Source organism: Coregonus lavaretus (assembly GCF_964263955.1).
Source record: "Coregonus lavaretus genome assembly, chromosome: 5".
NCBI classification, from domain to species: Eukaryota; Metazoa; Chordata; class Actinopteri; order Salmoniformes; family Salmonidae; genus Coregonus; species Coregonus lavaretus.
In genome coordinates this window covers 30,693,707-30,708,986 of record NC_139992.1, presented here as the reverse complement: position 1 = coordinate 30,708,986, position 15,280 = coordinate 30,693,707, and the positions used below count along the sequence as shown (strand labels likewise).

At 42.4% G+C, this 15,280-nt stretch overlaps 1 protein-coding gene across 1 annotated transcript in view; it reads right to left on the bottom strand.

Annotated features, from left to right (window-relative positions):
* Positions 1 to 15,280, bottom strand: part of LOC311129895 (chemokine-like protein TAFA-5) — a gene marked incomplete at its 5' end in the record, with an annotated part of 153,206 nt that overhangs the window by 101,718 nt on the left and 36,208 nt on the right. The window lies entirely within an intron of this gene.

Genomic DNA, 15,280 nt, shown 5'->3' with positions numbered 1-15,280 from the left:
CAAAGGTAATCAAGGAGAGGCGGTGGGGTGATGGAACGTGGACGAAAATGTGCTTATAGGAAATGAGATTCTCCTTCTCCACTCGTGCATCATCAGGCAGATTTTGCTTACAGGGGTGGATCCCAAAATAAATGTGTAAAGTGATCAAAACAAGTTAGTTGTGAAGACATTTTATAGATAAACCAATAAGTAGCATATTATTTTTAAATGTGAGCATGCTTTTCTCCTCCGTCAAAACAAAAGTTGATTAAAGTAGTGATGTTACATTTGATACTGGAGCTCCGAGGCATGAGTTGAAATCGCTAAGCAGTGTACTTCGAAGCAGTGTGCCGATGCCCGTATAACTTTATCAGAAGCACGTGAACAATGACGTCCGAAGCTCAGTTTCATCAAACAACCACCTGATTGTTTTGGTATTGGTTTCAGTAGAAGAAAAAAAGGCTACACTGTGCATGCTCTCTGGCGTTGTTTTGACCAGTAGGTTCCACTAGTGTACACTGTGTTGATCAAAGCCTTGAGTAATGAACCTATTTTCGACACAAATGGCTGGAAAGCCTCAATGCTTCAGGAAGCTTAGTTTCCCCATCACTTATTCAAAGGGATGTGACAGGTTTCAAAACTCTTCCGCAAAGGACTCATGTAGGATACACATGACTAGCCTCGATGAAAGGTGGCTTCCATTCGCCTACTAACAAATTGACATCTCCTCGACCACTCAACCACTTATCGGTTTCCGGGTCACAGAGGACGGAGGAGAGAGGGTGGAGGACAGACTTTTTTCCCAAATGAGAAAAGGCCCTGGTTTACAGGCCACGTCAGGGGCGTATTCATTACGGAAACCGTTTAAGAACCAATTTGAAGGTTCCTCCCCGTTTCATTCCATTTGCTTTAATAAATATTTTGCAACAGAATTGGCGTAATGAATATACACCGCAGTCCTGCAAGTCACATTATGCTAGCTTGCAAAGTGAGGTATAATTCCTATTGGAATCCAGCCAGAGTGAGGTTATCCAACAATTGAAACTTTTAATCACTCACAACCTGCATTCAGAATGACTGCCAGGATAGAGACTATTTGTTTATAAGACTACCTAAATCATCTAAACTGGAACAACCATCTCAGTAACGGGTGCAATAAATCCAATTACTAATAGTTTGGATTAGTTTAGAAAAATGTATGTTATTTATCTTTGTGTAGAATAAGATTAATCAACCAATATAGGTACGTACAAAAACACAGATATTGAAACAAACAATTCTGAAACTCAACCTGCAATAGAGCATGCTGGGAAATATGATGGGCGTGGTTTTCAGTGTTTTACGCTACAAAGAGTAAAAATGGCACAATCACACTCAACTCCGGTTAGTAAAACCAACAGTGGTGTTGTTAATTTAACTCAACACTAAAAATATTACACTGAAAAATCAACACTAGGTAAAATTGCACAATTTGCTGTGTGCCGTACAATACACTGCCGGTTCACTCATACTCCCTTCTACTCTCCTACTCTCTGCTCAATAAAATCACAGAAAATACTCATTTGAAAGACAGAAATCATGGCAAAGATATCAACTATGTCAGTACTGTATATGTAAAATGATTAAGGTAATACCAGATACATGCACAAATATTCCCATATAGGTACAGTTTAAAACATTCTCACACCTAACTTTTTTAACTTATCAGATTGCTCACACTCCTGATGTTAAAGTTTAAAAACGGAGGTAAACTTTAAAATAATAATAAAGTATGCACTCACTAACTGTAAGTCGCTCTGGATAAGAGCGTCTGCTAAATGACGTAAATGTAAAATGTAAATGTAATGATCATGCACTGTTTAAAAGCGGATTCAAATTCAGAAGGGATCTATGTAGAACTCTTCTTGCCTTCCAAAGAATCCTTCTTGCCGTCCAAAGAATCATCAAAGAACCCTTTCTTCCAAAAACAGTTCTTAGGATGTTTAAGGTTCTAGGTAGAACCCTTTGCCTTACAAAGAACCCCCAGCAAACATGACCACATTGGCCCCATGTGGGTATTTGGTGGGCAAGTGGGGCGGGGGCTAGCCCACACAAATATTTTGGGGCTTGATAGTAAGAACTTTGTTGTCTTTCTGATACAATGTAATCGGCAGCCGATCCAAAAGGGTTAGCTTACTTCAGGCGAAGTGAGGGCTGCACTTGGGGCTACCTGCATAGGGGCCAATGTTGGGCTGATGAGCAAAGGCATATTGGCCCAATGTTGGCAGCCTACATGGGGACAATATTTTAATCTGCATTGGGTCCATATCATGCCAATGTAGAAATGTTTGTTGGGCCTCGTCTTCCAAAAATAATTATTCAGATGAAAACAATTCTTGGTAGAACCCTATCCCTCCGCAAAGAATCATTTTGGAACCCTTTTTTTCTAAGAGTGTAAGGACATAAACATCGCAGAAGTGTGTGCAGTATTGTTCTATGAGGCAAAGCATGAACCTGCTCAGTGCAGATGTAAGAAAGGAGACAAGGAGTGGACACACATTTCGAGTATTGAGATGCACCCAATGTTGAGAAAAAAGCTAATAAAGCAGTCTAGACAATCACTTAAGAGAGCATTTTTGAGGAGTGGTTTTTATTCTAATACTTATTAGACCCCCCCACTGGAAACCACCAGACTTTACCCAATGGTATTTCTTATTAATTTCTCATTAATTGTACATTTTTCATCACCCTACCTCCGTGGACGTGTTGCATTCATTAGCCATGAATGGAATATATGAATACTGATGAACCATCCAATCACAGCACAGCGTCCCCCTCACTTCCAGAGTTATTCAATCAGGTGACCTCTGACCTTTAATCAACCTCTTGCTCTTCACCCATCAACCGCACCCACACACACACACACACACACACACACACACATATATAAATATATATATATATATATATATATATACAGTGGGGGGAAAAAGTATTTAGTCAGCCACCAATTGTGCAAGTTCTCCCACTTAAAAAGATGAGAGAGGCCTGTAATTTTCATCATGGGTACACGTCAACTATGCCAGACAAATTGAGGGAAAAAAATCCAGAAAATCACATTGTAGGATTTTTAATGAATTTATTTGTAAATTATGGTGGAAAATAAGTATTTGGTCACCTAAAAACAAGCAAGATTTCTAGCTCTCACAGACCTGTAACTTCTTCTTTAAGAGGCTCCTCTGTCCTCCACTCGTTACCTGTATTAATGACACCTGTTTGAACTTGTTATCAGTATAAAATACACCTGTCCACAACCTCAAACAGTCACACTCCAAACTCCACTATGGCCAAGACCAAAGAGCTGTCAAAGGACACCAGAAACAAAATTGTAGACCTGCACCAGGCTGGGAAGACTGAATCTGCAATAGGTAAGCAGCTTGGTTTGAAGAAATCAACTGTGGGAGCAATTATTAGGAAATGGAAGACATACAAGACCACTGATAATCTCCCTCGATCTGGGGCTCCACGCAAGATCTCACCCCGTGGGGTCAAAATGATCACAAGAACGGTGAGCAAAAATCCCAGAACCACACGGGGGGACCTAGTGAATGACCTGCAGAGAGCTGGGACCAAAGTAACAAAGCCTACCATCAGTAACACACTACGCCGCCAGGGACTCAAATCCTGCAGTGCAAGACGTGTCCCCCTGCTTAAGCCAGTACATGTCCAGGCCCGTCTGAAGTTTGCTAGAGTGCATTTGGATGATCCAGAAGAGGATTGGGAGAATGTCATATGGTCAGATGAAACCAAAATATAACTTTTTGGTAAAAACTCAACTCGTCGTGTTTGGAGGACAAAGAATGCTGAGTTGCATCCAAAGAACACCATACCTACTGTGAAGCATGGGGGTGGAAACATCATGCTTTGGGGCTGTTTTTCGGCAAAGGGACCAGGACGACTGATCCGTGTAAAGGAAAGAATGAATGGGGCCATGTATCGTGAGATTTTGAGTGAAAACCTCCTTCCATCAGCAAGGGCATTGAAGATTAAACGTGGCTGGGTCTTTCAGCATGACAATGATCCCAAACACACCGCCCGGGCAACGAAGGAGTGGCTTCGTAAGAAGCATTTCAAGGTCCTGGAGTGGCCTAGCCAGTCTCCAGATCTCAACCCCATAGAAAATCTTTGGAGGGAGTTGAAAGTCCGTGTTGCCCAGCGACAGCCCCAAAACATCACTGCTCTAGAGGAGATCTGCATGGAGGAATGGGCCAAAATACCAGCAACAGTGTGTGAAAACCTTGTGAAGACTTACAGAAAACGTTTGACCTGTGTCATTGCCAACAAAGGGTATATAACAAAGTATTGAGAAACTTTTGTTATTGACCAAATACTTATTTTCCACCATCATTTGCAAATAAATTCATAAAAAATCCTACAATGTGATTTTCTGGAAAATTTTTTCTCAATTTGTCTGTCATAGTTGACGTGTACCTATGATGAAAATTACAGGCCTCTCCCATCTTTTTAAGTGGGAGAACTTGCACAATTGGTGGCTGACTAAATACTTTTTTTCCTCACTGTATATATATATATATATATATATATATATATATATATATATATATACACACACACTCCGGTGTGACTCCCTCCCCTTGCTGCTCACCCATTAACCCCGGTCTGTGTTGGGAGCCCCAGGTCTCATCCGGCGAGGGTTATCAGTGCCAGTAAGGGATAATTGTGATTGGCAACAGGGTCAGAGGTGTGATTTAATCTGGCACTTAGTCACCACAGAAACATAATTAACTCAACTACCGGGTCATTCTCAGGGTAATAGTGATCCATCAAGACCAGGACGCTAGAATGCGGTGGAGACCAATTTGCAGTGGAATGGTGTGCCAATAGGGGTTGCCTATAACTTTAAATGCAGATAGTTTGTGTGTGTGTGTTTGTACACTACTTTAGCGCACACTAGGATATACAGTGTATGTGTGCTTTCACTTCCAAATTTAACTTTCAAATCTTTCAGGATGAACGATTTAAAAAATATATATATATACCAGAATAAACACTTTGCACATATGGCTCACTTGTGTATGCTTTAGCCTGTGCATCTGTCAAGGTAGAGAGGTAAACAAACCCATACGGTGTTACAGCATGTTACAAAGAGGAAACTAGGTAGTTTACTTAACCCCATGTTTGAAGTAGCCAATCAATTTATGCATGGATCTGTGCACAGAGTAGAAAGAAGGAAAGCATCCTGTGGCTAAACAAATAGTCAGGGATGGGTAAAATTTACAAAACACAATTACTAAATACAATTACAAAATACCATAAAGATCAATATATCAAAATAAACTACAAAATAATTGCATTTGAACATGTATTTCATTAAAATGTTGTATTTTTAAATACAGAAATACATTTGCAAGTAGCCGTGCCGAACAGCAACATCATTCTCAGTAACGGTTACAGAAACGTTTAACTTTCTATGACTGTGATATGTTGTTGTTTATGTGAAATTGAACATGCCAAAATGAACTGCAAAGCACACTGGGTATTATTATTGGCCTTGTTTTGAGGGCGGAGCTCATTGGAATAATGTTTTGCAATTGTTCATTTTTACATATACATTTAGTTAATTTTGCAGAGACTTCTATCATGCCATAGTGCCATCAGACTCCTGATACCAATGCAGGGTGAAAGTGGGCCACGAAATGTTGAACCGCTATAAAAAAATGGTACAGAAAAGTATTTTGTATATTGAAAAGAAGAATGTGGACACCACTTCAAATTAGTGGATTCGGCTAGTTCAGCCACACCCGTTGCTGACAGGTGTATAAAATCGAGTACACAGCCATGCAATCTCCATAGTCAAACATTGGCAGTAGAATGGCCTTACTGAAGACATCATTGACTTTCAACGTGGCACCGTCATAGGATGCCACCTCAGTTGCAACACTCACTACTGAGTTCCAAACTGCCTCTGGAAGCAACGTCAGCACAAAAACGTTGTCAGGAGCTTCATGAAAAGGGTTTCCATGGCCGAGCAGCCGCACACACGCCTAAGATCACCATGCGCAAAGTCAAGCGTTGGCTTGAGTGGTGTAAAGCTCGCCGCCATTGGACTCTGGAGCAGTGGAAACGCGGTCTCTGGAGTGATGAATCACGCTTCACCATATGGCAGTCCAACGGACAAATCAGGGTTTGGCGGATGCCAGGAAAACACTACCTGCCCCAATGCATAGTGCCAACTGTAAAATTTGGTGAAGGAGGAATAATGGTCTGGGACTGTTTCATGGTTCGGGCTAAGCCCCTAAGTTCCAGTGCAGGAAAATCTTAACGCCACAGCATACAGCAGCTTCCACTGATCTGTTCCCTATATAAATGTGATTGCTAGAGAACCACTACCACGTATCATTTAAATCGGTACAGCACTCTCACTAACAGGTGCAACAAATATAGACTCTTACAAGACATGCCTCAAAATATGTTAATGAGCGAGAAACAACAATAACATGCACCCATTAGTGTTCAAAATGTTTTTGGCATTCCTAAACTGTTTTATGGTACTGTATTTTGAATTACAGTAAATTACTGACAGCAATTGGCCAGTAAGGTACTGTAGAATTTCAGGACAAGGTTTGTAGAACTCCTAAAATACATTCTCACTCACGGGTGCAACAAATATAGCCTTTTACAAAGCATGCCTTAATTATGTTAATGAGCCAGAGACTCTGTCCCTGCCCACAACATTTTCCCACAATGCACCATAATTAATAATGTAAAACACATTTACGCTATTTTACTGTGCGTTCAACAGTGTTTTACTGTTAAAATTACAGAAAGGTCTTAGAGTGCTGTATAACAAATGTACCGTATTTTACTGTGCATTCTACAGTATCTACTGTATTCAGTTTATACAGTATCATACTGTTGAAAATTACAAAAACGTCTAACAGTTTAACTGTACCCTTGCAGTTCCCACCTTAAAAGAGCCAAAAGGTACAAATGTAGTTATCTCTTTATAAAGACAGGAGGAAAAGATCCAGCCAGCACTTATCAGCACATACCTGTATCTTTAGTAATAAATGGATGCAGATCTGCAGAGACAGAACACAGGGCTGTGATGTCTTGTGTTACGTTGTGATGGCTTTTGATGGGGTTGTGATGTCGGCTGCCTTTGCACCATGTCATAACGTCTGATGAAGGGTTTTTAATCTCTGACTGTGTCCTTCCCAGCAGGGGCCTAGGACTAAAGAACAATGTGAGACCTCACGATTTCCCTTCATCATCTTCTTTCTTCTGCCTCTCTCACTTGTCTTCCTCTGCTCTTCATCACGTGTTTCACTTAACTTCCTCTTCCTCTTTCTTCTCCCTCTCTCCCTTGCCTTCCTCTTCATCACCTTTCACTTCACACCCTCACCTCCTCCTCAACTCAGACTTTCCCTTTATTCATCTCCTTCTTTCCTCTCTCCCTTCTCTTCCTCTGCTCTTCATCACGTGTTACACTTAACGCCCTCCCTCCTCCTCCTCTTCCTCCTCCGTGCCTCTCCGGGTGATGCAGGATAATGACTTTTCATGTGTGCGTTGCATCAGGCACATTGGCAGACTTCGTTTTTATTTTTACACCCTTCTACAAAGGTCCACTCACTGCCTCTCCCTCTGTCAGAGCCCCCTGTGAAATAATCATTTCTTTCTTCACTGAAGCTGAGAACATTTCCGTGCACACCATTGTCTCATTATATATAATATGTGGATCACTTTGGAGCTGGAGCACAGTGTGTCATAGAGGCACGAACAGCAAGAGTGACTTTTATGAATGTCTCCAGCTGCTTTTAGCTAGGCAGAGGACCTCTCCAGACTGACTCCACTGTTTTACTGTTAATGATTGGTAATCTACAGTCTAAACGGATTCCTTTGTGTGCTGGTGAAGGGTAGTAACACCTAATTATTAAGAACTGAGCACTGCAGTCAGTGTGAAGAATATCTCTTGTGTTGCAGCCATCTCAGGGCTTTGTATTAAAAGAATGGTGTCCATTCCACAAACGTCTCTATCAGACTGAATAATCCACACAATAATGAATGGACACTGCTAGTCACATATACTGAGACACATTGTTAAAATGGCTTGAACAAAACTAACATGTTAGCCAGATTGATGTATGATTTTTCTGTCCTATTGTCACCTGGTTGTCATCTGGGCAGGCGAGATAGCTGCTTAAAATGTATGTATCATGCCCTTCAGCGAAATGAAACCTCCATCCACAGTATAGAAGATGGATTAACTTGGCCAGGCATACAACTTAATACACAGCAAGACTATTGACATGTTCCTTTGCTTTATTATTTCTGTGAGCGATCCCAGAAACACATTAGGATTGCTCTTTTGTACCGGGTCATTTGACAAACGTCCGGCGCAGCAGCGAGTACACAAGGCCGGAATGCGTGATTGATTTTATGTTCATGTCAACGCCTTTGGGCCCTTACGATCTCGGAAGTGTGCTCGTCAGTTTTTGGCGAGGAAGACATGCTCTTACTTGACTTTTTTTTCTACACTTCAAAAAACATTCACCAAGTGCATCTTTAAGTGTGAATGTGATTAATCAAATGCTTTGCTATTTATAAGTCGAGTGGTTCGTGTTTTTATTTATCCGCCAGGAAAATGTAAACAAGGTCATACATAAACAGAAAATTACATGGTTTCAAAAACTGTTGGAAGTCATGTAGAGGACTCACTCACTCTGTATGTATTCCGTCATTTTACATTCCCATTTCAGTGTATTTCCAGTTTCCATTCTATTCAACTCAAATGTAAATTCCGACTCCAGATTCGATTTGGGGGAAAAAACAGAAGTGAAGAGAATGAAAAACATTATTACCACTTACATTCTTGGCATCTCGTGCTGCATGTAGCCCTCGTGGCGGTACTGTAGTAGAGTTCAAACTAGATAACGATGCACTGGAGTACAGTATATTCCCCCCAAAATTACAATGCCTAGAAAAAAGCCTCTACTCTGAGCCCCTCAGCAACAAAATAACAATGTGTTCCAGAGCAGATAAGGCCACTCCAGTGACATTCATTCACTATCAATCTCTACTGTATGGGAAGAGGACTCAGCATCTGCAAGTACAGGCTCTACACAGCCAGAGAGGAGAGATCACAGAGGGCTAGCAGCACTACTCTGCACCCTCCTCACCCTGACCCAGTCAACAGCCAACCAGACAGGGCAGAACAGAACACATTCATTACACATTCATGCAGTACAACCTAAGATAAGTCATTTCTACAAAGTCTTGTCAATATCTGTCATGAGAAATCCATCACACACGCACTCAACTACATTATGCCGAAATACATAATGTCCTTCAGGGAAGTGTGGCAAGAACTGTAATTAAAGTTGTGCATCACCATCTAGTCTTAGCCTTTCTAGTTAGACAGTATGCACTGCAAGTCAGATTCCTTTTTAGGTTTCATTCTACTTACCACTGTTGCCTTGGACACGACATGAATTATTCCGGGAGTTTAGGTACAGGTTGCACTTTGTGGTAAATGCAGGCAAAAAATAGAATTTGATTTATGTATCTCCAAACATAAGCATGGTGATGGTGTGTGAATACAGTAAGCTCTTAGAAAAAAGGTACTAAGTAGAACCATATAGAGTTCTTCAGTTTGTCCCCATAGGGGAACCATTTTTGGTGCTAGGTGGAACCCTTTGAACCCTCTATGTAGGGTACTTCATAGAACCCCCTGTAAATGGTTCTACCTAAAACTCTGTGTGAAGAGTTCTAGGCAGAAGTTAAACGTTTTAACGTCACATGCACAAGTACAAGGAAATGCCTTTCTTGCAAGCTCTAAACCCAACAATGCAGTAATCAACAACTTTATGGAGTGAGTGTTTGTGTGTGTGTTGGAGTGTCAGTGGGCGTGTCAGCCCTGTCAATGGGGGAGTGCTAGCCCCCGCCGTTTCCTGTAGTCCACGATCAGCTCCTTGGTCTTACTGATGTTGAGAGAGAGGTTGTTGTTCCGGCACCACACTACCAGGTCACTGACCTCCTCCCTGTCTCATCATCACCAGTGATCAGGCCTACCATTGTCATGTCGTCAGCAAACATGATGATTGTGTTGGAGTCGTGCGTGGCCATGCAGTCGTGGGTGAACAGGGAGTACAAGAGGTGACTAGGCACACACCCCTGTGGGGCCCCCATGTTGAGGGTCAGCGTGGCAGAGTTGATGTTGCCTACCCTCACCACCTGGGGTTGTCCCGTCAGGAATTCCAGGATCCAGTTGCAGAGAGAGGTGTACAGTCCCAGGGTCCTAAGCTTGGTGATGACTTTGGAGAGGGCAATGGTGTTGAACGCTGAGCTGTAGTCAATGAACAGCATTCTCACATAGGTATTCCTCTTATCTAGGTGGGTGAGGGCAGTGTGGACTGCAATTGAGATTGCGTCATCTATGGATCTGTTGGGGAGGTTTGCAAATTGGAGTTGGTCTAGGGTGTCTGGGATGATGGAGTTGATGTGTGCCATAACCAGCCTCTCAAAGCACTTCATGATTACAGATGTGAGTGCTACAGTGCAGGAGTTATTGTGGCATGAAGCCTTAGAGTTCCTGGGAACAGGAATGATGGTGGTCATCTTAAAACATGTGGGGATTACAGACTGACAAGGAGAGGTTGACAATTACCGTGAATATGCCTGCCAGCTGTTCTGCGCATGCTCTGAGAATGTGCCCTGGAATACTGTCGGGCCCCACGGCCTTGCAGGTGTTGACCTGATTGAAGACCTTACGTTGGCCTCAGAGAGCGAGATCACCAATCCTCTGGGTTGGTGGCAGCCCCCCCTAACTCTGTGGAGGTCATAGTGGGACTCCTTGTACTTGTTCCTGTCCTCCGCTGTGGCCTCAGGGTTGTCTGTGATAGTCCTGTGTACGGTGGCCCTGTCCTTTAGTTTAGCGCTAACCTCAGTGTTAATCCAATACGTTTGATTGGGGAAGCAGCGAACCTTCTCTGTGGGGACAATGTCACCTACGCATTTCGTAATGAAGCCGGTGACAGCGGTGGTTAGCTTGTCGATGTTAACAGGGGAGTCTCAAAACATTGCAAAGCAGTCCTCTAGCATGGTATCTGATTCTGGTGACGATTTCTCAACGGAGCGAGTCACAGGTACTTGCTGTTTGAGCTTCTGCTTGCAAACAGGAAGCAGGAGTACAGTCATGATCTGATTTGCCGAATGGCGGATGAGGGAGGGCCTTGTATGCTTGCTTGTGGGTAGAATAACTGTGGTCTTTATCGCCCCTAGTGGCGAGGGAGACGTGTTGATGGATGTAGGGCATCAAGTGTCTTAATGACGCAGAATTAAAATAGCCGGCAACCAGAAAAGCAGCCTCTGGATGTAAGTTTTCCTGATTGTTTATAGCCTCGTTATTTTTCTTGTCCTGAGGTGGAATGTATACAACAGTCACAAGAACAGCTGAATGGTCGGTATTTGACCATCAGGTGTTCCAAGATGGGTGAACAATGGGTCAACACTTCCACCGCACTCGAGTCAGCACACCAGTTGTTGTTGATGAAGAGGCAAACCCCTCCCCCTCTCGATTTCCCTGACTCCACTGTCCTGTCTGCACGGTGAATGGAGAATCCATCGAGTTGGATAGCCATGGGGGGAATATTGCAGTTTTGAGAGTCCCGTTGGTAGCAAATCCGCGATCGGAGGTCATCTATCTTATTATCAAGTGACTGTACCAGTAGAATGTAGGGAAGAAGTGGGCGGCTTTTAGTGATGGGGTAACAAAGATTCCTGAAGCATGGAGGTTTTCCTGCCAATTGTGTCGAAAATAGGTTCAATACTCAAGGCTTTGATCAACACAGTGTACACTAGTGGCACCTGCTTGTACCAAACCAATCAGGTGGTTGTTCGACGAAGCAAAGCTTCGGACATCATTGATCACGTGCTTCTGATAAAGTGATACAGGCATCGGCACACTGCTTCGAGGTACACTGCTTAGGGATTGCGACACATGCCTCAGAGCTCCGGCATCAAACGTAATATCACTACCGGTTTTCCCTTTGCCTTAATCTCACAGGATCCCCCCTCTCTTGCCTCTCTTGCCTCTGTAAAGCCGGCGTTTCCTCTTGGGTAGCCCGAAAATTAGGTCGGAATTACAGAAAGAGCCAAGGCTAGATGAGGCTAAGTCGAAGTAAAGCTGGAATTGAGGTAAGTAACTGCCGATCTGATGTTCAAAAATTATTGTTGGTTGTAAGAAATGATAGCGGATACATTTAGTGAGAACAGAGTAAAAACAAAAGACAAAAGAATCACAAAATAGCAAAGTTGGGTCGGAGCTTGCAAAACAGTGGCTATCCAGTACGGCACCATCTTAGAGAGTTCTAGGTAGAACCATTTTCATTTTTCTTTTGTCTTTGAAGGGTTCCTCCTAGATCCCTCTATGAACGGTTCTACTAAGAACCCTTTTATCTTTGAAGGGTTCTCCTTCGAACCCTCTATGAACAGTTCCACCAGCCTTATTAGCCTTTAAAATGTTACTCTTTATGACAATACATTACATACACTACCAGTCCAAAGTTTTAGTACACCTACTCATTCAAGGGTTTTTCTTAATTTTTACTGTTTTCTACATTGTAGAATAATAGCGAAGACATCAAAACTATGAAGTAACACATATAATCATGCAGTAACCAAAAAAGCTTTGCACACCCTTGGCATTCTCTCAACCAGCTTCATGAGGTAGTCACCTGGAATGCATTTCACTTTACAGCTTGGGAGAAGCAATGGATCGGGTTCTCCAGGTCATCCAACGCCTGGAGAGGAGAGGACCCGATCATTTGGGACCAGCTGAGCGACTGGATCCAGCCACCCACAACCCAGCACCCAGAGGGATTCATATATCCCAACCACAGGATTTTGATGGGACAGCTGCCTCTGACAGGGATTCCTCCTACAACTGGATTTATACTTCTCAAACATCAGTCAGGCTCCATCGGAGAGGGAGAAGGTGTCTGCCCTCGTCTCCTGCCTCTCGGGGAAAGCCCTGGAGTGGGCCAACGTGGTCTGGAGTGAAGGAGGAGCCGTGTTGGACAGCTACGGGGAGTTTGATCGCTTCGATCACCCGCCCGAAGGTAGAGAGGCGGGCGAGCGCTTGGTCCACCTGAGGCAGGGGACGAGGACCGCGCAGGACTTCACCCTGGAGTTTCGTACTCTAGCGGCTGGGTCCGGGTGGAACGAGCGGGCCCTCATCGACCACTTCCGGTGCCATCCACTGTCACAACTTCCTCCGAAGCTGCCACCTCTCCTTGTTCGGGCAGGCTTCAGCGTTCGTCGCCACCGGCCTTCTAGCCACTGCCGCTCCTCATCTCATCATTCCATTTGTTTTGTCTTGTTTATTACAGACACCTGGTTCATATCCCCTCACCAGTCCCTGTATAAGTGTTCACTCTGCCCCCTTGTCTTTGTGTGTGATTGTTTATTGTGGAGGACAGAGAAGCTCGGTGGAGCTCCGTGTATTTTTTATCGGCAGGATATTTCCCTGTGTGCCTTGTATTTTCCAGAGCGCACTGGAGTGTTTTGATGCATTACTGCGTAACTCTGTGTTTCAGAATAAATCCTGTTATTCTGTGATTTACCCTCCTGCGCCTGACTCCTTCGAAATCACCTCATCACAATATCCAACAATTTGAACTTTTAATCACCTGCAACCTGGATTCAGAATGACTGTCAGGGTAGGGAAGATTGATTAGTGAGACTACCTAAATCATCTAAACTAGAACAACCATTTCTTTCAGTAAGGGGTGCAATAAGTCCAACTACTAACAGATTGGATTAGTTTAGAAAATGGTATGTTATTTATTTGTGTGTAGCATAACGTTAATCAACCTATTAATGTACATGAAAAACATATATTGAAACAAACATTTGTAAAAAATCAACATGCAATAGAGCATGCTGGGAAATATGATTGTTGATTGTGATTGTCTGCATTGTTGGGAAAGGGCTCGTAAGTAAGCATTTCAAGGTAAAGTCTACACCTGTTGTATTCGACCCATGTGACAAATACCATTTGATTTGATGGGCGTGGTTTTGATTGTGTCATTTTGACTCTGTGTAGATTAAAACAATCACACTCAATTCTTTCACACCAGTGTTAACACAGTACAACACTTATTTCATAAGGCCTTATTTTGAGGGCCTAGTTTTACCCTAATACAGTTGTCTGAAACTCATGGTTTACAGGCCACATCAGGCCTGCATGTCACATTATGCTGGCTTGCAAAGTGATGTGTATTGGAATCCAGCCAGAGTGGGGATATCCGACATTTGGCATTTTTATTCACCTGCAACCTTCATAAAGAATGACTGCCGAGTTGGGAATACTAAGATATGAGACTACAAAACCATCTAAACTGGAATAACCATTTCAGTAACAGGTGCAATAATTCCAAGTAACAGATTGAATTAGTTTTTTAAAAAACATTTATGTTATTTATATTTGAGCAGCATGAGATTAATTAATCAATCAACATACATGTGAAAACATAGATATTGAAACAAACAATCCTAAAAATCTAAATATAATAGAGCATGCTGGGAAATATGAATGAAGAGCATGGTTTTGGTTTAACACTGGTTATTAACACTAACACTGGGGTTCTTTTAAACCAATGAGTGTTAATTTAACAATTGCAGAGTTAATTTAACACCTTAATGATCACTAGAAATGTTACACTGAAAAATCAACACTTGGTTACACTGGCCAATTTGCTGTGTATCTACTATGCCAGTACTGTATATGTAAACTTTTTAAGGCACAGGTGTCAAACTCATTCCACGGAGGGCTGAATGGCTCCCTTGTACTTGATTGATGAATTAAGGTCACTAATTAGTAAGAAACTCCCCACACCTGGTTGTCTAGGGCTTAATTGAAAGGAAAAACCTGCAGACACTAGGCCCTCCATGGAATGAGTTTGACACCCCTAGATTAATTGAAATATTCCCATATAGGTACAGTTTAAAACATTCTCACACCTATCTTTTTAAACTTAGCAGATTACTCAAAATCCTTATATTGAGTGTAAACACTGAGGTAAACAGTAATGCTCAAGCACCATTTAAAAGAAATAAAATAAATGACAATAAAAAAGCTTATTCAGATTCAAAAGGGTTCTATGCGGAACCCTTCTTGCTATCCAAATAATCATTCTTGCCTTCCAAAGAATCATGAAATAACTAACCTTTTCTTCCAAAAACGGTTCTTAGGATGTTAAAAGTTCTAGGTAGAACCATTTGCCTTAGAAATAACCATTGT